At 41.7% G+C, this 9301-nt stretch overlaps 1 pseudogene across 1 annotated transcript in view; it reads left to right on the top strand.

The window, feature by feature from the left end:
* LOC149973044 (NLR family CARD domain-containing protein 3-like) overlaps positions 1-9301 on the top strand; it is a 572339-nt pseudogene that overhangs the window by 15900 nt on the left and 547138 nt on the right. The gene's annotated exons all lie outside the window — the stretch shown is intronic.

The raw sequence follows: 9301 nt of genomic DNA, 5'->3' as shown, positions 1-9301 counted from the left end.
CTTTTTTAACAAATCAAAAACTGAAAAATTGGGCGTGCAAAATTATTCAGCCCCTTTACTTTCAGTGCAACAAACTCTCTCCAGAAGTTCAGTGAGGATCTCTGAATGATCCAATGTTGACCTAAATGACTAATGATGATAAATACAATCCACCTGTGTGTAATCAAGTCTCCGTATAAATGCACCTGCACTGTGATAGTTTCAGAGGTCCGTTAAAAGCGCAGAGAGCATCATGAAGAACAAGGAACACACCAGGCAGGTCCGAGATACTGTTGTGAAGAGGTTTAAAGCCGGATTTGGATACAAAAAGATTTCCCAAGCTTTAAACATCCCAAGGAGCACTGTGCAAGCGATAATATTGAAATGGAAGGAGTATCAGACCACTGCAAATCTACCAAGACCTGGCCGTCCCTCTAAACTTTCAGCTCATACAAGGAGAAGACTGATCAGAGATGCAGCCAAGAGGCCCATGATCACTCTGGATGAACTGCAGAGATCTACAGCTGAGGTGGGAGACTCTGTCCATAGGACAACAATCAGTCGTATATTGCACAAATCTGGCCTTTATGGAAGAGTGGCAAGAAGAAAGCCATTTCTTAAAGATATCCATGAAAAGTGTTGTTTAAAGTTTGCCACAAGCCACCTGGGAGACACACCAAACATGTGGAAGAAGGTGCTCTGGTCAGATGAAACCAAAATTGAACTTTTTGGCAACAATGCAAAACGTTATGTTTGGTGTAAAAGCAACACAGCTGAACACACCATCCCCACTGTCAAACATGGTGGTGGCAGCATCATGGTTTGGGCCTGCTTTTCTTCAGCAGGGACAGGGAAGATGGTTAAAATTGATGGGAAGATGGATGGAGCCAAATACAGGACCATTCTGGAAGAAAACCTGATGGAGTCTGCAAAAGACCTGAGACTGGGACAGAGATTTGTCTTCCAACAAGACAATGATCCAAAACATAAAGCAAAATCTACAATGGAATGGTTCAAAAATAAACATATCCAGGTGTTAGAATGGCCAAGTCAAAGTCCAGACCTGAATCCAATCGAGAATCTGTGGAAAGAACTGAAAACTGCTGTTCACAAATGCTCTCCATCCAACCTCACTGAGCTCGAGCTGTTTTGCAAGGAGGAATGGGAAAAAAATTCAGTCTCTCGATGTGCAAAACTGATAGAGACATACCCCAAGTGACTTACAGCTGTAATTGCAGCAAAAGGTGGCGCTACAAAGTATTAACTTAAGGGGGCTGAATAATTTTGCACGCCCAATTTTTCAGTTTTTGATTTGTTAAAAAAGTTTGAAATATCCAATAAATGTTGTTCCACTTCATGATTGTGTCCCACTTGTTGTTGATTCTTCACAAAAAAATACAGTTTTATATCTTTATGTTTGAAGCCTGAAATGTGGCAAAAGGTCGCAAAGTTCAGGGGGGCCGAATACTTTCGCAAGGCACTGTATATTGGGGTTGTGGCGCAGAGCATCATGGGGGTTTGTATGTGTAGAGATGATCCTGTTCCAGATAAATGGTTGAACTGATTCCTGTCTCATCATTATTGAATTGTTATACAGACCTGGTTATGAAACCTACATAACATAACAAAAGATTGCAGATGAGTCTGAATCTACAGGAACTATTCTGTCTGGTAGACTTTGGTTTTTACAACTGTTTATAATGGTTATTTTCTGTGGTAATGTTAACACAGTGTATTACTAGCAGAGGCAAGTGCATAGTGGAGCTAACAGAGAGAGTTAACATCATCATGGAGGGAAGTGGAGCTAACAGAGAGAGTTAACATCATCATGGAGGGAAATGGAGCTAACAGAGAGAGTTAACATCATCATGGAGGGAAGTGGAGCTAACAGAGAGAGTTAACATCATCATGGAGGGAAGTGGAGCTAACAGAGAGAGTTAACATCGTCATGGAGGGAAGTGGAGCTAACAGAGAGAGTTAACATCATCATGGAGGAAAGTGGAGCTAACAGAGATAGTTAACATCATCATGGAGGGAAGTGGAGCTAACAGAGAGAGTTAACATCATCATGGAGGGAAGTGGAGCTAACAGAGAGAGTTAACATCATCATGAAGGGCAGAAAAGGATTTGAGACGGATGTCGGAGCGGGAAAACAACTTGATTAAAAAGGGAGGAATATACAGTGATTAAAAGAAAGGACATTTATTCAACTTTGAAGACGAAGGTCACGCTCTGACCTTGGATATCTCTGTTTTCTTTATATTTTGGTTAGGTCAGGGTGTGACGAGGGTGGGTATGTTAGTTTTTGTATTGTCTAGGGTTTTTTGTATGTCTAGGGGTTTTGCAAGTCTAGGTATATGTAAGTCTATGGTGGCCCAATTCAGAGGCAGCTGTTTATCGTTGTCTCTGATTGGGGACCATATATAGGTGGCCATTTTGCCTTTTGTATTTGTGGGTTCTTGTTCTATGTTTAGTTGCCTGTCTGCATTTAGCGTCATGGTTCGTTTTGTTGTTTTGATCGTTTGTTCAGTTGTTCTTTCTTTAATTAAAAAAGAAAGTACGCTTCCCACGCTGCACCTTGTTCTCCTCCTGACGACGACCGTGACAACGAACTTCAGAATGAACTTCTAAATGAGCGAACTTGAGGAGTAAGTCAGTTAGCGAAGTGAATGAAGATCACGTGACTGAGGAACATATTGCTGTGGTTGAGGACAATACTGAAGTGAATGAAGATCACGTGACTGAGGAACATATTGTTGTGGTTGAGGACAATACTGAAGTGAATGAAGATCACGTGACTGAGGAACATATTGCTGTGGTTGAGGACAATACTGAAGTGAATGAAGATCACGTGACTGAGGAACATATTGCTGTGGTTGAGGACAATACTGAAGTGAATGAAAATCACGTGACTGAGGAACATATTGCTGTGGTTGAGGACAATACTGAAGTGAATGAAAATCACGTGACTGAGGAACATATTGCTGTGGTTGAGGACAATCCCCAAAGCAACCAAACACACGATCAAACATATCATCATTACCTTTTTTAGCATGTAATTTTTTGGGTTTTAAATATTAATTTATTGACTTTAGTTTCTTAATTATATAGTTATCTTGTTTGTATACTTGTTGGTATTTAGATGACCAGAACCTTACTAATAATCACCATAGTTACTTCACCAGCACTAATTATACTAGTTGACTGCACCTTGAACGGACACAGTAGGCAACTGACACACTGCACAGTGGTCGGGGATGGACACGTGTTGACCCAGACCCTTCTGGTGTCCTGTATAACTACCAGGTCCATAGGGAATGGGTATGGGGAACAGACACACGTTGACCCTTCTGGTGTCCTGTATAACTACCAGGTCCATAGGGAATGGGTATGGAGAACAGACACACGTTGACCCTTCTGGTGTCCTGTATAACTACCAGGTCCATAGGGAATGGGTATGGGGAACAGACACACGTTGACCCAGACCCTTCTGGTGTCCTGTATAACTACCAGGTCCATAGGGAATGGGTATGGGGAACAGACACACGTTGACCCTTCTGGTGTCCTGTATAACTACCAGGTCCACAGGGAATGGGTTTGGGGAACAGACACACATTGACCCTTCTGGTGTCCTGTATAACTAACTACCAGGTCTATAGGGAATGGGTATGGGGAAGAGACACACGTTGACCCAGACCCTTCTGGTCTGTATAACTACCAGGTCCATAGGGAATGGGTATGTGGGTTGTACACGCATTGACCCAGGCCCTTCTGTTGTCATGTATAACTAAGCTCCAGGTGGTATCCGATTTTAAGTACCTTGGCATCATACTTGATTCCAACCTCTCTTTTAAAAAGCATGTGAAAAAAGTAATTCAAATAACCAAATTCAACCTAGCTAATTTCCGATTTATACGAAATTGTTTGACTACAGAGGTAGCAAAACTGTACTTCGAAACTATGATACTCCCCCACTTAACATACTGCTTGACTAGTTGGGCCCAAGCTTGCTGTACAACATTAAAACCTATTCAGTCTGTCTACAAACAGGCTCTCAAAGTGCTTGATAGGAAGCCCAATAGCCATCATCATTGTCACATTCTTAGAAAGCATGAGCTCTTGAGTTGGGAAAATCTTGTGCAATACACCGACGCATGTCTTGTATTCAAGATCCTTAATGGCCTGGCTCCCCCTCCACTCAATATTTTTGTTAAACAGAAAACCCAGACATATGGCAGCAGATCCACAAGGTCTGCCATGAGAGGTGACTGTATAGTTCCCTTAAGGAAAAGCACCTTTAGTAAATCTGCATTCTCTGTGAGAGCTTCCCATGTCTGGAATACACTGCCATCAGACACACATAACTGCACCACATATCACACTTTCACAAAATGCTTGAAGACATGGCTAAAGGTCAATCAGATTTGTGAACATGGTCCCTAGCTGTGTGTTACCGCTCTCCATGTTGTCTGTTGTCTGTAGCTTGTCAGGTGTGGAAACACTTTGTTGCTTTTATGAATTTTGTCTTGCTGCTTTTTGTTTTATGTTGCTCTGTCTGTCTGTATGCTACGTCTTGCTTGTCCTATGTTGCTCTGTATGCTATGTCTTGCTTGTCCTATGTTGCTATGTCTTGCTTGTTCTATGCTGCTATTGTCTATATTGTAATTGTTTTTAATAACCTGCCCAGGGACTGCGGTTGAAAATTAGCCGGCTGGCTAAAACCGGCACTTTTACTGAAACGTTGATTAATGTGCACTGTCCCTGTAAAAATAAAAATAAACTCAAACTCAATTACCAGTTAGCAAGTGGAACATGTCAGCATTTACTAGTTCCGACCAGCAGGTGAACTCAGTATGACTCAAGGTCCTTAGGGAATGGGTAGGGGAACCGACACACATTGTTCTGACCAGCAGGTGAACTCAGCATGACTCCTTAGGGAATGGGTAGGGGAACAGACACACATTGTTCTGACCAGCAGGTGAACTCAGCATGACTCCTTAGGGAATGGGTAGGGGAACAGACACACATTGTTCTGACCAGCAGGTGAACTCAGCATGACTCAAGGTCCTTAGGGAATGGGTAGGGGAACAGACACACATTGTTCTGACCAGCAGGTGAACTCAGCATGACTCAAGGTCCATAGGGAATGGGTAGGGGAACAGACACACATTGTTCTGACCAGCAGGGGAACTCAGCATGACTCAAGGTCCTTAGGGAATGGGTAGGGGAACCGACACACATTGTTCTGACCAGCAGGTGAACTGAGCATGACTCCTTAGGGAATGGGTAGGGGAACAGACACACATTGTTCCGACCAGCAGGTGAACTCAGCATGACTCCTTAGGGAATGGGTAGGGGAACAGACACACATTGTTCCGACCAGCAGGTGAACTCAGCATGACTCCTTAGGGAATAGGTAGGGGAACTGGACTGTAATGATGTTGATGGTGGCTACACTCCCTCTATGATGAATCACTGTACTGTAAACCTATACTTCAAATCAAATTACAATAAGAAATAATTAAATAATAAGAAATAAATGTGGGACACAAAAATTCACAAAATCTGCTACAATCCTTCAGCATGCCCAATCGACCACACACTCCTTATAGTTTATACCACCATCAACAACAAAGAAACAGACCCATCTGGAGTTTTTCTACAATCTGGCAACACTCAAGATGTGAGACCCATCTCCGATGTAGTCTTGTATAAAATGACCTATTTGATTCACCATATTGGGATAACACGTTTGATTGTTGATAGTAATGTGGGACACAAACAAAGGCAGTGTAGAACATCATTCTCCATCATGCATTGCTTCAACTTTCAAATGATTGTTCTGAAGTTTGCTGAAAGTTTCCTATATATGAAGTTGCACAGAAACATGTATTTTCCCTCAAATTAAGTTGCACAAAAACACACTAAATCTGCTGCAATAGTTTTTGTAAATAATTGCACGTATTGAGTGTGAGACTGTGTTGCAACAACTCTTGTGAAGCCACAAATTGTTTTAGAGGTAAATCTTTCATGGCTGTGATGACATCAGTGTCTACAACACAACAAGCCTAGAAGGTGGATAGAAGATGGAATCCGTAAATGGAAGTTTGCAAGCTACCGTAGGTCTGGTTTGGGACTTAGAGACAGGAGCTCTGTCCCAGTCTTTCCCTTTTAAGGGTTAAGGTTAGGGTTTAGGGTAGGGGTTAAAGTTAGGGTTTAGGGTAGGGGTTAAAGTTAGGGTTTAGGTTAGGGGTTAAGGTTAGGGTTTAGGGTAGGGGTTAAAGTTAGGGTTTAGGGTAGGGGTTAATGTTAGGGTTTAGGATAGGGGTTAAAGTTAGGGTTTAGGGTAGGGGTTAATGTTAGGGTTTAGGTTAGGGGTTAATGTTAGGGTTTAGGGTAGGGGTTAAAGTTAGGGTTTAGGGTAGGGGTTAATGTTAGGGTTTAGGGTAGGGGTTAAAGTTAGGGTTTAGGGTAGGGGTTAAGGCTAGGGTTTAGGGTAGGGGTTAAAGTTAGGGTTTAGGGTAGGGGTTAATGTTAGGGTTTAGGGTAGGGTTTGATGTTAGGGTAGGGGTTAAGGTTAGGGTTTAGGGTAGGGACGTCCCAAGGATCTCAGATAGCACTAACTGAGAGCTACCTCTTAAAGCGTCAATCAGCAGCAGAAACAATAACAAAGTGGTAGCCCTGCCCCTAATTCAGTAAACAGCTGAGGAATGAACCCTGCCCCTAATTCAGTAAACAGCTGAGGGATGAGCCCTGCCCCTAATTCAGTAAACAGCTGAGGGATGAGCCCTGCCCCTAATTCAGTAAACAGATGAGGGATGAGCCCTGCCCCTAATTCAGTAAACAGATGAGGGATGAACCCCGCCCCTAATCCAGTAAACAGCTGAGGGATGAGCCCTGCCACTAATTCATTAAACTGATGAGGGATGAGCCCTGCCCCTAATTCAGTAAACAGATGAGGGATGAGTCCCGTCCCTAATTCAGTAAACAGCTGAGGGATGAGCCCCACCCCTAATTCTATGAACAGCTGAGGGATGATCCTCTCAAATTCATAGACAGAGCTAATGATACAAGGATTGACTGTCCATGATATAAAGAATATAGTTTAAAAACCTCTCTGGGATATGTGGGACTGCAGCGTCCTAACTGGCCAACATCCAGTGAAAATGCAGAGCGCCAAATTCAAATAAATTACTATAAAAATTCAACGTTGATGAAATCACATATCCAATATACCAAATTAAAACTATACAGCCAAATGTCAGATTTCAAAAATGCTTTACGGCGAAAGCAAACGATGCTATTATCTGAGGATTGCACCCCAGTAAACAAACAGAGACCATCATATTTCAACCCTCCAGGAGCGAAATGCAGATATAAAAATATAATTAATGTCTTACCTTTGACGAGCTTCTTCTGTTCGCACTCCAATATGTCCCATAAACATCACAAATGGTCCTTTTGTTCGATTAATTCCGTCGATATATATCCAAAATGTCAATTTATTTGGGGCGTACGATCCAGAAAAACACCGGTTCCAACTTGCGCAACGTCACTACAAAATATCTCTAAAGTTACCTGTAAGCATTGTCCAAACATTTCAAACGACTTTTGTAATACAACTTTAGGTATTTTTTAAAGTAAATAATCGATAAAATTGAAGACGGGATGATCTGTGTTCAATACCGGAGGAAAACAAAGTGGAGCTTTCAGGTCACGAGCCTCTAACAAAGAGTACACTTCCCTCTACCCTCATTCTGAACAGTTTTACTTCTTAATTTCTCAAAGGAAAAGCCTCAACCAACTTCTAAAGACTGTTGACATCCAGTGGAAGCGATAAAAACTGCAGGAAAGTCGATAAAAAATCTGGAATCCCAATGAAAACCCATTGAAAAGAGAGTGACCTCAAAAAAAAAAAATCTGAATGGTTTGTCCTCGGGATTTCACCTGCCAAATAAGTGATGTTATACTCACAGACATGATTCAAACAGTTTTAGAAACTGCAGAGTGTTTTCTATCCAAATCGACTAACAATATACATATCTTAGCTTCTGGGTCTGAGTAGCAGGCCGTTTACTTTGAACACGCTTTTCATCCGGACGTGAAAATACTTCCCCCTGTGCCAAATAAGTTTTACGTAGACCAGAACTGTGTCAAATTGTTTCAATGGAAAACAGCCTGAGTGAGACATCTTCATTCATCCACCATATTTGATTGTACACCCAGTGTTAGGAAAGTTAACGATTGCATTCCCCTGTTCTTACGTTTGAAATCATATGTTCCTTTCCCCCAACTGAGAATGAAGGGTTGAAACTCAATGAGGTCATCTACAATTGTAATGTACTAAGAGTAGAAAGCCTTTCCTTTTTCCTCTTTATCCTGATGTTAATGCCTGGTTAATGGAAATGCTTTCCCCTCTTTATCCTGATGTTAATGCCTGGTTAATGGAAATGATTTCCCCTCTTTATCCTGATGTTAATGCCTGGTTAATGGAAATGCTTTCCCCTCTTTATCCTGATGTTAATGCCTGGTTAATGGAAATGCTTTCCCCTCTTTATCTTGATGTTAATGCCTGGTTAATGGAAATGCTTCCCCCTCTTTATCCTGATGTTAATGCCTGGTTAATGGAAATGCTTTCCCCTCTTTATCCTGATGTTAATGCCTGGTTAATGGACATGGTTTCCCCTCTTTATCCTGATGTTAATGCCTGGTTAATGGAAATGCTTCCCCCTCTTTATCCTGATGTTAATGCCTGATTAATGGAAAAGCTTTCCCCTCTTTATCCTGATGTTAATGCCTGGTTAATGGAAATGCTTCCCCCTCTTTATCCTGATGTTAATGCCTGATTAATGGAAATGCTTTCCCCTCTTTATCCTGATGTTAATGCCTGGTTAATGGAAATACTTTCCCCTCTTTATCCTGATTTTAATGCCTGTTTAATGGAAATGCTTGTAAGTAATGTTCTATTATGTTGAGACTTAGTCTCAAAAGGGAGTAAACATCATGAAAAATTACATAATTAGTCATGCTAGCCCGTGTTTTACTGTTTAAAGAATTGCCTCTTGTTATATGCCACTGTTTTTCTAATCTGATAACAACTTGTCTTTGTGGGACTGAGTCATAAGACTGGGCCTATAGCTAAGGTCCGCTTGGGTGCGGCCGCAACATGTGACATCCTGTGGGTTTACTATCTACAGATGTATGGAAACTTGCAGAAAGGAGCACATTATAGTGCTTGTTGTTGTGAATGCAGTTAGACGGTTGAGCCCTCGGGCTATCAACCTCGTGCTACCTTAAGTCTGCACAGACAACTAATTACCTT

The sequence above is a fragment of the Oncorhynchus mykiss genome, chromosome 21 (assembly GCF_057628025.1).
Source record: "Oncorhynchus mykiss isolate SJ-2025 chromosome 21, ASM5762802v1, whole genome shotgun sequence".
Taxonomy (NCBI): Eukaryota; Metazoa; Chordata; class Actinopteri; order Salmoniformes; family Salmonidae; genus Oncorhynchus; species Oncorhynchus mykiss.
Note: the sequence above shows the minus strand (reverse complement) of the source record. Positions and strands in the feature narration are given on the sequence as shown.